The sequence below is a fragment of the Citrus clementina genome, unplaced genomic scaffold (assembly GCF_000493195.1).
Source record: "Citrus clementina cultivar Clemenules unplaced genomic scaffold, Citrus_clementina_v1.0 scaffold_5, whole genome shotgun sequence".
NCBI lineage: Eukaryota > Viridiplantae > Streptophyta > Magnoliopsida > Sapindales > Rutaceae > Citrus > Citrus x clementina.
The window spans coordinates 26880624-26890787 of NW_006262201.1; the positions used below are offsets into that span (position 1 = coordinate 26880624).

The 10164-nt window shown below is 39.5% G+C and overlaps 1 pseudogene; it reads left to right on the forward strand.

Moving 5' to 3' along the window:
* Nucleotides 1–446: 446 nt before the first annotated feature.
* LOC18041199 lies at nucleotides 447–9452 on the forward strand (annotated as a pseudogene).
* The last annotated feature ends 712 nt before the right edge of the window (nucleotides 9453–10164 follow it).

Genomic DNA, 10164 nt, shown 5'->3' on the forward strand with positions numbered 1-10164 from the left:
ATTTATTTTTACTTTTTATTAAAAAATTTACTTTAATATACTTTGTCTCACATGCTATTGATGGCTCACGGGCCGTGTGCTAGCCCACCAATGAAACATACTTATTACGTGTCTTTTTACGTGTCCTGCTTTTAAGGCGCACGTACCTAAAAATTTAAGCCCTACCCGACTATATGCGTGTCATGTTGTGCCGTGTGCCTTATCGAAACGTGCTCGTGCCATACCATATTGTATGAACATATACTGTACTGTACGGACACATACCATGCCACGTACTGCCCGGCCCGTTCGCCACCTTTATTGATAGCACAACGTTACTTTTCTTATTATTTATACCAATTCAATTCTAAAAAGGACAAAAAAAACTTACTCAATATAAAGAAATTAGGCAACTGCTATCAAATTTTACACCTACTACCACTCGAGAAATTTTAGTGGTAGCAGCCATGGACTTTCTCGGTTCGTCTCAAACAAGTACTGTCGCAGCAATTTTAATCACTTTTTTAATCATTCTATACACCTCGTTGTTAGTTTGACGAAATTTGCTTAGAAAATACACAAGCAATAAAAAGAGGGGAGCACCAGAAGCTGAGGGAGCATGGCCTGTGGTTGGCCATCTACACCTCTTAGGAGGGCCAGAACCTCCTCACAGGGTGTTGGGCTGCATGGCTGACAAGTATGGACCAATCTTCACAATCAAGATGGGCATAAATCGAGCATTAGTTGTGAGTAATTGGGAGATGGCTAAAGAGTGTCTTACTACACACGACAAAGTCTTTGCCAGCCGTCCAAAAACTCTAGCCGCGGAGATTTTAGGCTACAATTTTTCCATGTTTGGGTTTAGCCCATACGACTTTTACTGGCGAGAGACACACAAGATAGCCACACTTGAGCTTCTCTCGAACTATCGGCTTGAGAAGCTCAAGCATGTACGAGAGTACGAGTTGAAGACTTGTTTGAAGGAGTTATACCAGTTATGGGACAACAACAAAAGCACTAATAAGATGTTGTTGGTAGAGATGAAGAGATGGCTTGCAGACAGCATCCGTAATGTGGTTTTAAAAATGATTGTAGGAAAGGGATGCAATTCAATGGATAGTGAAGAATGGAAAGAACTATTAAGGAGATTTTTTTAAATGAGTGGTAAGTTTGTTGTGTCAGATGCATTGCCGTTTTTGATATGGTTGGATATAGGGGGTGATGAGAGGTCAATGAAGAAGATTGCCAAAGAATTAGACTTTGTTGTTCAAGGATGGTTAGAAGAGCACAAGAGGAAGAGAGATTCTCAGGAAATGAATAAAGAAGAAGAAGATTTTATGTATGCGATGCGTTCGATTTGAGGAGATACAGAGCAATATTATGGTCGTGATGTTGATAAAATCAATAAAGCTATTTGCCTGGTATTGGGAACCGGACGTCTTTGAGACGACATAGAACGAATCCGGATCTGCTCAAGCAGCAAGTCAAGGGTGCTCATCTACCCCAAATGTAAATGTAGCCCAACAGTAAAAGGAAGGAGGAGGGGTGCCATCTATATCTATTAAGAGTCGTCTTCATCCATGAAGTGCTCGAGATCAGAGTAAAGTGAATAGCATGCCTCTCTGATATGTACTATTTGCGGTCACTACTTTGTTGCTGATTGTAAGACCTAGTCAAGTGGAGTAAGTTAGCTGTTAGTAGTTTTGTTGCTTTAGAATATAACGAAATAAATTTCATGGGGGAATCGTGGCACATAGTGCTGCATTATCTCCTTATATTTTGGTATTTTTATTCCTTATTTCTAGTTAGATATTTGTGTTGTAAGCCTTTAAAAAGGCCAGCTCTGAATTCAATAAAGGCATCGAGCCAATTAATATCCAACTTTCTATCTCTCTTCCTGTTTAAACCTCCGTGAACCTTTTTCTGAAATTGCTCGTATCAGTGGTATCAGAGCACGGTTCCTTTCATGGACACTCGTGGCAAAACAAATGCTGAATTCAAGAATGAAGTCAACGAAATCTTAACTCGACATGAATCAAACTTTGACTGCCTCAATAACAACTTCAATCAAGTTAATGCAACCCTTCAAACAGTCCTCGCTGAACTACAAGCACTTCGAGTCAACTCTACCACCAACTCAGCTGCTACAGAAGTAAACCCTTTCGAACCAGGAGAATCGTCACATCGACCTACCTCATTTCTGAATCAGATTCACACATCCAATGCTACTCACAACCACAACCAAGCGCACCTGAAACTGAACTTCCCGACCTTTGGAGGTAGTGATCCAACTGGTTGGATTTTTAAAGCGGAACAATATTTTGAGTTTAAAGGAATTAATCCTCAGCAGCAAGTTCAACTTGCTTCATTTCATTTAGAGGGGTTGCATTACAATGGTATCGATGGTTCACAAAGTTTCGAGGTCCTTCCACATGGGTAGAATTCACTCAAGCCATTCTTCGTCATTTTGGACCGACGAATTATGATGACCCGTCAGAAGCATTAGGTCGTCTTAAACAAGTCACCACCGTGGCTGCTTATCAAGAACAATTTGAGTAGCTTTCTCACCGTGTGGATAATTTGCCTGAGAGTCATCTCATTGGAAGCTTCATTGCAGGGCTCAAAGATGACGTGCGGCTGGACATTCACGTTAAGCAACCACACACTCTCTCAGATGCTATTAGCATGGCTCGTTTGATTGAAGAAAAGAATAACTTGCAGCGTCGGCCAAGTTTCCCTACCCGTCCTGCATCCACAACACCACCATCTAGACTGCAACCGAATACAACTGCGGGCATCATTGGTCCTTCTCCTCCACAGAAGACCACACCTATGGCAACTCTCTCTCAACTTCTTTTTCGATGGATAACTGGGCAGGAAGCCAAAGCCCGCCGAGAAAAAGGTCTTTGTTACTATTGCGACGAGAAGTACGTGCCCGGACATCGTTGCGAGCGACCACAACTCTTTATGTTGGAAGACCTTACAACTGTTGTAGACTCGGCTAAAACTGAGCCTTCTGATGATGATATCTCTTTTACATCTTTACCGGAAATATCTCTCCACGCTATGGCAGGAACTACCCACCCACAAACCCTTCGAGTCCTCGGTAAGTTGAAAAATAGGGACCTCACAGTGCTCATCGATGGCGGCAGCACTCACAATTTTCTTGACCAGTCTGTTGTAACTAAATGTGGACTTCCAGTGATCCGAGACAAAACACTTCAAGTAATGGTCGGGAATGGAGAGAAGGTTGATTGTTCTGGTCGTTGCCTAGCGCTTACTTTGGAAATTCAAGGTCATCCAATCCAAGCTGATTTTTTTGTATTGCATGTGGCTGCTTGTCAAGCTGTGCTTGGGGTGCAATGGCTGGAGACTTTGGGTCCCGTCGAGACGGACTATCGACAACTCAAAATGACATTTCAACAAAATGGCAAAGTTTGCACTTTCCAGGGCCTTCAACAACCTAACCTGGTTCCTATGACTACTAAGGAATTGCTGCATGTATCTGGTATGAGTTTCTTTTTACAAGTAATCCCTACACAATACTCCTATGAATCAACCCCACATCCAGCTGACCTTGAATATCTCCTTACTGAATTCTCTCATGTCTTCTCTACTCCAACATCTTTACCCCCGCCAAGGACACATGATCACCAAATAACACTTTGACCGAATCAAGAGCCAATTAGTGTACGTCCATATCAGTACCCCCACTACCAAAAGGCTGAAATTGAGCAGATGGTGCATGAATTTCTTGACTATGGTTTGATTCGTCCTAGTACGAGTCCTTTTTCCTCTCCTGTTTTGTTAGTTAAAAAAGTGGATGGCACATGGAGATTTTGTGTTGACTATCGTGCTCTCAATAACATCACAGTAAAAGACAAATATCTTATACCAGTAATTGATGAGTTGCTCGACGAGTTGCATGGTGCAAAGTACTTCTCCAAATTGGACCTTCGATCCGGGTACCATCAAATAAGAGTCCGAGAGGAAGATATTCACAAAACGGCTTTTCGTACACATGCAGGCCACTATGAATTTGTGGTCATGCCATTTGGTCTTACAAATGCTCCTTCTACCTTTCAGAGTCTTATGAATGACTTGTTTCGGCCCTATCTTCGAAAGTTTGTCTTAGTGTTCTTCGATGACATATTGGTGTACAGTCGAACCTGGACTGAGCATTTACAATATCTTCGCAATGTACTAGTAATATTGTCACATAACACTTTGTTTACTAAAAAATCAAAATTTTGTTTTGGCGTTTTACAGGTTGACTATTTGGGCCACCTCATTTCCTTAGAAGGTGTCGCAGTCGACCCCGCAAAAATCAAGGCTGTTATGGACTGGCCGATTCCTTATTCTTCTCGGGGAGTTCGTGGTTTCCTTGGTTTGGCCGGGTATTATAGGAAATTTATTCGTGGGTTTGGAGAACTTGCTGCTCCATTGACACGTTTGTTGACAAAGGAAAGATTTCTTTGGACTCAGGAAGCATCCACTGCTTTTGCACAACTTAAGCATGCCCTTACTTCTCCCCCAGTGCTGCGTCTTCCTGATTTTACACAACCTTTTGTGATTGAAAGTGATGCAAGTAACAAGGGAATCGGTGCTATATTGACGCAACAAAACCAACCAGTAGCATTTTTTAGTGAAGCACTTAAAGGGTCAGCTTTGGCATTGTCCATGTTGAGTGTTAGAAAATGTATATTTATAAAGGAGAAAATCGTCATTTTACATTTCAAGTCTTACTAACAACCCTTACTTTTATGTATTTAAGGTTCTTGTAATTTAATTATGTGTGTTTTATTTTAATTAAGTATTTTGTGTATTTTAGGGGCAACATAGTCATTTCACAATAAACGAGAGATCAAACGGCAAAATTGACATCACTTTTGAACTCAAGACGGTAGAAAACCTTAGGAGGAACATAAAAGGAAAAATGGCATTGTTCACATGTACGGTACTGTCTACGTTACTGTTCACGACACTGTTCACATAGACGGATCGATGACGTGGCATTGACCGATGATGTGGCATTGACTGATGAGGTGTCATGATCCTGTTGGTCTAAAATTCTTATGAACTATTGATAGTGACGTGGCAGCATATTAGTGGACCAAAACTTGCGCGTACGGTACATGCATTACACAGGATTATTTTCAACCAAATCGCGTTACTGTTCAAAGCTGGGTCAAACCGTGTTACTGTTCACCCATGTGGTCAAACCGCGTACTGTTGACTAATGATATGGCGCAATCCTGAGCGTCCAAACTGTTTTTAATCCGATGGCCATGATTTACTCAATGTATCTATAAAAAAGGGTTCTTCCCCCCCCTAATTTGATATCTCTGAATCCATTTTCGGGATCCATTTTCTGTAATTCCCTCTCCATCTTGTATTTTCTACGTATTTTAATAAATTTCCATTTTACCCCTAGTTCAATTATGAGTAGCTAATTTTCTTTCAAGGTTGGGTTGAAGGTGAAGTCTCAACATGTGTCATGGGCTTTATTTGGTAAATTTATTTTCTTTTCCCCTCTAATTTTTGTGGATGATTTGACTTTTCGTCGATAAATAATAATAATCTTGTCTAGATACCGTCTTGGTTTCACCGGCTCTCTAGTACAAGGTTATTATTATTTGGCACGATAAGCCCTTAGCATCATATTGATTATAGTGTGGTTCATGAGGTGTGGATTCCCCCCTCATGATTTAATTGGTATTAATAATAAATATTTAGCCCATGATGCATGTTGATACGGATACAGATACCCAAGTACGTCATTTTAATAGATTTCTATTCAATTTATTCTCGCCATTTAAATTTCAATTTTAGGATAATCTAAATCATTTTCACCACAAATCCAACCACCAATTTAGAAAATTAATTCTACACACAATTAAAATCCACCTCCTCGTGGGATCGACACTCGTCACCATTAATCTATTCTACAATAGATTCGTGCACTTGCGAGTTCAATAAAATTTACACAACAGTCCACATATGAGAAAGAAATGTTAGCCATTGTTAAGGCAATTCGGAAATGGCGTCCATATCTGCTAGGCAAACCTTTCATCATCCAAACAGACCAAAGGAGTTTGAAATATTTACTTGAGCAACGTATTACCACTCCTGCTCAAACACGGTGGCTACCAAAACTTTTGGGTTATGACTACACTATCCAGTACAAGCGGGGTAAAGAGAATCAGAGAGCTGATGCTTTATCCCGCATTACAAATTTTCATTTTTTCGCAATTTCCTTGCCCGTTGCTGATTGGTGGTCTACTCTCCAACAAGAAGTTTCTCAAGATCCTTTTTATGCCAAGTTGTCCAGTTCTGATGAATCTCAGTGCCTTAAAAGAGGAGGTGTTTGGATTAAAAAAGGAAAACTTCTATTGAGTCCTATTTCTACTCTAGTTCGTGCAATCTTATCAGAAGGGCACTCATCACCAACAGGTGGCCACTTTGGTTACCATAAGACACTCAGCAGACTCAAAAAGAATTTTACTTGGCCTGGAATGCGAACGACAATCAAGGAATATATACGCGGTTGTGATATATGTCAACGTTGTAAAACAGAATGTCTACAACCTGCGGGCCTACTTTAACCATTGCCAGTGCCGGAAAGAATTTGGACTGCAGTCTCTATGGATTTCATAGATGGTTTGCCTCCATCCCAAGGCTATACTGTTATCATGGTCGTTGTTGATAGATTGTCAAAATACAACCACTTTATTCCTTTAAAGCATCCTTATACAGCCTTGACAGTAGCAAAGGCATTTGTACGGGAAATTGTTCGCTTAAATGGTGTGCCAATCTCTATTGTCAGTGACCGAGACCGTGTTTTTCTTAGTTCTTTTTGGAAGTCCTTATTTCAGTTACAAGGCTGCACTCTCTCAATGAGCTCTAGTTATCATCCACAAACGGATGGACAAACTGAGGTTGTCAATCAAGTTTTGGAACAGTATCTACGTTGTTTCACTCATGACCAGCCTAAAAAGTGGATTGATTGGTTGCCTTGGGCTGAGTACAGCTATAATACAACCATTCACTCATCAACTAAAGTTTCTCCATTTGAGTTTGTATATGGTGTACCTCCTCCCTCATTGCTATCCTATGTTCCCGATACTACTAAAGTTCAGGCAGTAGATGATTTTTTGCGTTCTCGAGAGGAAATATTGTGAGACTTACGTCAAAATGTTATCATGGCTCGTGATCGAATGAAATCACAGGCAGACCAACATCGTCGTGATATTGTTTATGAGGTTGGTGATTATGTGTACCTTAAGTTGCAACTGTATCGTCAACATTCGGTGATTTTTCGTAGCTCACTTAAGTTGGCACCACGATTCTTTGGACTGTACAAAATTCTTGCTCGTGTAGGGCATGTTGCTTACCGGCTGCAGCTTCCAGTTGGGTCTCAAATTCATGACGTGTTCCATGTGAGTCTTTTGAAGAAAAGAGTGGGTTCAGTTCATTCTTCTCCTACTTTGCCTCCTACAAGCGGCGACTTCACCATTCTTCCACAACCAGAGGCTATCTTGGATACTCGCATTATTCGTAAAGGCAAATATCGTCCCAAAACTGAGATTCTTGTAAAATGGGCTGGTGCACCCAAGGAAGATGCCACCTGGGAGAATCAATGGCGTTTTACTCGGCAGTATCCTGACTTTCTCCTTGCGGACAAGTCGCATTTTAGGGGGGTGGATTGATATGTGCTATTTGCGGTCACTACTTTGTTGCTGATTGTAAGACCTAGTCAAGTGGAGTAAGTTAGCTGTTAGTAGTTTTGTTGCTTTAGAATAGAACCGAATAAATTTCATGGGGGAATCGTGGCACATGGTGCTGCATTATCTCCTTATATTTGGGTATTTTTATTCCTTATTTCTAGTTAGATATTTGTGTTGTAAGCCTTTAAAAAGGCCAGCTCTGAATTCAATAAAGGCATCAAGCTAATTAATATCCAACTTTCTATCTCTCTTCCTGTCTAAACCTCCGTGAACCTTCTTCTGAAATTGCTCGTATCACTCTCTTAACCGAAATTTTTCTTTTAGGTTTAGTTTATGGGCGACTCAATCCCCTCTAGAGTTTGAAAAATCAAGACCTCTTCTTTTTTATTTTATTCTTTTATTTATATTAACCGCACACTAATGAGGCTCAAACTCAGGTCTTAAGTTGTAGGAAGGTTGTTCCTTATCAATGAAATAAGACTTTGCTCGGACTTCTTCTTTTCACTCAAGAGATCTAAACAACAGAACTAGTGGTATCAATCTCTTAATTGAATATTATATGCTTTTAAACCATTTTACACTTATAATCATTCAAATAGTTGTTTACATCATTCTTCAAGATGAGATTTCTAAATGAAAGCAATTAAATCTGCAAGTTGTGAATTGATAATATTTATTATTCTGTTGTCTCCCAATCAGTCGATTGGGTAAAATGGTGAACCAAAAAGTCAAGGAAATCATCATCTGTTCATTATTGCCTTAGTCAATTGGGACCTACATTTTAGGATAAGTTTTTGATAATATGTTGGTGGAATTGATCTGTCAGTAAAAGCCAAAAGATACCCAAAAAAATTGAGTCTTTAATGGAATTTAATTAAGTTGCATTGTAAATAAGTGTAATATGCATATATATGAAAGCATGACAACGTTGTATACACTACCAATTTTGCAGGCTCTCATCTTAGCGGCAACAGACACCACAGCTGTTACATTGACATGGATTATCTCCCCGCTTCTCAATCATCATGATATTCTAAACAAGGCTCGAAATGAACTAGATATTCAGGTGGGCACAAAAAGGCAAGTGAATGAATCAGATATAAAAAAATTTAGTTTACTTACATGCCATTCTTAAAGAAGCAATGCGTTTATATCCTGCTGCGCCACTCTTTTTTCTACACGAGTCTATGGAAGAGTGCACAGTAAGTGGTTACAATTTTCCCAGCGGCACACAACTTTTTATCAACGTTTGGAAGCTTCAACGCGATCCACATGTCTGGGAAGAGCCTTGTAAGTTTCAGCCAGAAAGATTTTTGACAAGGCACAAGGATACTGATGTCAGGGGACAAAATTTTGAATTGTTACCTTTTAGTAGTGGCAGAAGAATGTGTCCTGGAGTTTCATTCGCCCTCCAAGTTATGCAATTTACACTTGCTTCTTTACCTCATGGCTTTGATATTGCAACCCCATCAAATGAACCATTGGACATGGGGGAGAGATTAGGGTTGACCGTAGAGAAATCTACACCACTTGAAGTACTTGTCTCTCCACGTCTTTCGGCTTCTTTGTACGGTTAAATTGATTCTCGATGTAATATATCTAATAAACTTTTGTGGCAAGTATTGGTGTGTTTTTTGCTTGTTTACTCTTACCCGTTAGGCCTTCTTCTACTTGAATATAAATGTTCGAATTATCATTAGTCATAAATATCTAGTATTAAACGAACTTTTATCAGGACTAAGCTCTGAATCCATCACGACTAAGCTGTGAATCCAATACCATTTTGCAAAGACGCAAAATGCCGAAAATGCAATAAAGCTATCTTTCCTTGTTTGCAGAAGTCAGAATAGTTTTCTTGAGTGCAATATTGTACGTCCTAGTGGAGGCTTCTTACCTCTGATCTTGCCACTCAGGTTACAGGTACCAGCTTCAACGCTACTTGATGTCATCACAAGTTCAAGAAAACAAATGAGAACAAAAACTCGAGAAAAGTTTCTTCTTCATTTTGGATATTTTTCTCCTATTAACTCTTCCCGAATCTGTTGTAATCAGAGTCGGATCTTGGTCATTCATCAAAAAAACAAAAGAAAAAAAAAGTCTTCGGATAAGAACAAAACCACTGATACGGTGCTGTTGGTAGAGATGAAGAGATGGTTTACAGACACCACACGTAATGAAGTTTTAAGAATGACTGGAGGAAAGGATGTCAATTCAGTGGATGGGAAGAATGGAAAGAGTAAACCATCTCTGTAAGTGGGTTCCAACTCCAAACCTATTTTATTAGTTAGGGGGATTGCCAATTCCTCTCTTATACTAATCAATATATACTATTTTCTTATACTAATCAATATATATTATTTACTCCTGTTATTTTTATAATGGCCAAAAACTTCATGACATCATAAGTTTATAATATTATCTTTATTTTTAACTACTCTTTTATTTACATTTATTATAA